Genomic DNA, 3,997 nt, shown 5'->3' with positions numbered 1-3,997 from the left:
TAGCAAAGCATAAGGAGTGTATATTTAGTCCCATTGTTTTAGGTACCAGAGATTAAACCCAGGGGTGCTTAACCTCTGAGCCACATTTACAGCCATTTTTTATATTTTATTTAAAGACAGCATCTCCCAATGTTGCTTTGGGCCTTGCTACGTTGCTGAAGCTGGCTTTGAACTTATGATCCTCCTGCCTCAGTCTCCAGAAGGATTACAGGCATGTGCCACCACACCTGGATATAGTTATATATTTTTTAAAAATATTTTATTAGTTGTTGATGGTCCTTTATTTATTTATATGTGGTGCTGAGACTCGAACACAGTTCCTCACACATGCTAGGCAAGCGCTCTACCACTGAGCCACAGCCCAGACCCTTAGTTATCTCGAAGTCATATTTTTTTTATGGATTATGATAAGTAGTCTGGCCAAATTAGTGACAAGTGGATCCTACTTTCAAGGAAGAGAATCAAAGTGAGTCCTTCTGTGCATATCCATCACTACAGTTGGAAAAAAAACACAAATACTATTTTCTATTAGTTAGTGCAGGGATAAACATGAACCTCCTCAAGTCTGAGGCTGGTCTCTTTGTTGTAGCCTCCAATCACCACCAAGACTGGTGATACACCCTCATACCACTGTGGGTACCTTGAGGACAAGGGCTTACCCAAGACATCTTTATCTCCAGTGCCTGGCACAGTCAGCATTTGTTGAGAAAGAAAAACCGAATGCTAGTCAGTCCCCTGGAAAAAATAGTGTTGGGCACGGTGTCTTTACTATGCCCCTGCAGTGTTTTGAGCCACCTCTCCCCTCATAGCAACCTCCTCTGCATCACCAGTTACTTTAGGTGGCACCATCATGGTCACTTGGTGACAAGCAAGCCAGCTCATAGCACTTTTCATGCAAACAAAATTGGTAAATCACAGAAACCAACATTTGTTGACTCAGATATCCTAATTCTTGTTCAAACAAAATGATCATCTTTCCCCTGGGCAAATCCTCTGGTCTCCTGGCATTTGCCTTTTCCCACTGCAAAATGGGAATCCTATTACTGGTTTCTAGTCACCTCACAGCATTTTGAGAGTTAAAGCCGGATGTATGAACATTTCTGGGCTTGTGGAGTTCTCACCACTGACTGGGCATGATCCCCTTTGGAGCCTGTCACTGCTGTTGACATTGAGAATACCAGTGTGGGAACAAATGCTATCTTTGTCACAGGCTCAACTGTAGGGGCCTCTCCTTCTCTAGGCTGGCAGCTGAGGCTCAGGACTTGAGATCCCCAGGCCAGCTGTTATGAAGTAAACGCCAGGCAGTAGGTAAGGCAGGCTTCAGAGCTCGGCAGAAAGCCAGGATTGAGTGGGAGACTGATAGAGGCCGAGTGCAGAAGTTGGCCAACAACTGTTTTCTGAGGAGATTTTAAAACATACAATCTTGCTTCCAAGGTAGACAAAGCTCCAACAGGCGTACTGCCTGAAAATTCCAGTTCTAATTCACCATCATCTAAAGAAGATTCTAGAACTAGAAAGACACAGTGAGCACTTTCCTGAAGAGGCTTCCCTGGGAGCCCAGAAAGATGGCCACATCCTTTGAACTTAAGGGAGCTTACAAAGGGCAGTGTTGTTTCCACTGAGGGAGAATGATAACCCGACATAATGGTGTCCTTATTCTATAGACCACAGACCTTGTGTGGTGAGGGGCAAGTGAGCCTGCAGGCCCTGACAAAGGGGGAGGGGATGTTTGGCAGCAGGCACATGCTTTCAGCCTGCTTGCTGGTCATCATGGAAGGTCATCCCCCAGGAAGTCAATGGTCAAAGTCAGGAATCTGTTTCAACTCTTCCTAGGAGGATTGCTAAACCACAGTGAGATACCTCTTTAATCGATTGATGGCTGATAAAAAGTTTTCAAGTGAACATTTCTTCTGGCCTCCTTGATGGATTCCAGTGAACTATGTCTTGAATTTAGAGATTATAGAGATAATAGACTGATGAAGAAACTGTGATAAGCCGTTGTTTTAAATTGCAGTGAGGATGATGGTATTTTTGAGTGGGCTATTCCTATCACAGAAAAGAAGTCAGTAGGCTAGCAAAAACCGCCAAAGACAGATTATTGGACAGTTATTAGGGAATGGAGCCCCCAAATTGGACTTTAGCATTGCCTTGACCAACTTCAGGATTCCTATGATATTACATCATACATGTTTATGTCAGGGACCTCTTCCAAGAGTCTGACTCATCTCCCAGGCCAAGGAAGCCATGTCAGTATGTGAATTACACCCCGGCTGTCATCCCAGGGAATTTTTGCCAGCTCTGGTGCTGGGGAATAATTTCCATTAGGCCTGGAGAAGCTGTGTGGTACAATGGCAACAACCACGAGGAGCCCTGAACTCTGGTCCTAGCTCTGTTAGCAATTAGCTGTCATTCCAAGTGAGTCTTTTAACTAATCTATGTCTTGCTTTCTTCGGTGGCTAAAAAGAAACTGTTTATATTGGGTGCAATGGTGCATGCCTGGAATCCCAGCAACTCAGGAGTCTAAGGCAGGTCTGCAAATTCAAGGCCAGCCTGGCCCATTGAGTGAGATTGTCTCAAAATTAAAAAAAAAAAAATTTAAAGGGCTGGGGATGTAACTCAGTGGTAAACACCACTGAGTTTCAATCCCCAGTACCCCAAAAAAGAAGAAAAGGAAATTGTTGAAGTTGGTGATTTTGTCCCTTCCAGATTTAAAACTCAAAAATATATTTCTTAGCTTCATGTTCAACAAAGAATCATTGTGGTTAGGCAAATAATCTAATTTTATAATTTTCTTTAGGTGTAAAAGGGATAATAAATATCATCTCATTCCTTTTTCATACAGATGTAGAAACCAAGACCTAGAAAGGAGAAGGAATTTGCTCAATTAGTGCAGAATCGGGGTTAAAGATCAGGTTTCTTGCCTACTAATCCAGTATGTTTTCCACTACATTTATTTTTAAATCACGGTAATACATGAACATAGTTTAAAATATCAAAAAATACAGAAGAGGTTCTAATTAAAAAAAAAAAAACAATGGTTCTCTGCCCCATCTCTCTACACCTCTAATCCCATTCCTCAGAGGCAACCATTTTTAACAGATTCTCTTTTCAATTCATCTGGTGATGACTTTTATATCTCTAGTATGTTTCTACTGCTATTTCTTGATTTATCCATTTTAGACCATATTTGTTGACTCTATGCTATAAAAACTAAGAACTTCACTTACCTAACATTATTCCCAACCACCTTTTTGTTCCACCTTCCTATGCTTGATAATATTTTTATGAGACTTTTTGATTTACTTTTAAAAATAGCATCCAGTAAAATCTGCGTTTTTGGCATGCAGTTCTATAAGTTTAGGCAAATGCATAAAATCATAACTACCACCACAATCACTATATGGAACAGTTCAGTCACCCCCAAGGAATTCCCTCATGCTGCCCTTTGCAATCAACTCCTCCCTTATGCCCAACCCCTGGAAACCACTGATGTGTTTTATGTTCCCACAATTCTGCCTTTTCCAGAATGTTCTGAAAATGGAATCATATAGTATGCAATCTTTTGAGACTTGAGATTCCCAGGCTATTTGTTGTGAAGTAAACACAAGGCAGTAGGTAAGGCAGGCTTCAGAGCTGGGCAGATTCCCCAGCACCACACACACACACACACAAAAAAAAAAATCTGGGCAGAAAGCAAGATTGAGTGAGAGACTGATAGAGGGAGCGAGGGCAGAAGTTGGCCAACAACTGTTTTCTGAGGTGCATTCTTTCACCCAGCATAACTTTTGATGTTCATGTATCATTAGTTCATTCTTTTGTGTCCCTGAGTAATATTCCATTGCCGGGATGTACTACAGTTTATCCATTCATAAGTTGAAGTACTTTGGGTTTCCAGTTTGATAGTATTATTGTTAGTTATTCCATGGATTACTTTTAACTTGAAATCATATACTTAATCCTCTGTATCTTACACCATCATCTACTGCATATTAAGTAG

Source organism: Marmota marmota, unplaced genomic scaffold, assembly GCF_001458135.2.
Source record: "Marmota marmota marmota unplaced genomic scaffold, marMar, whole genome shotgun sequence".
In the NCBI taxonomy this organism is placed as follows: domain Eukaryota; kingdom Metazoa; phylum Chordata; class Mammalia; order Rodentia; family Sciuridae; genus Marmota; species Marmota marmota.
Note: the sequence above shows the minus strand (reverse complement) of the source record.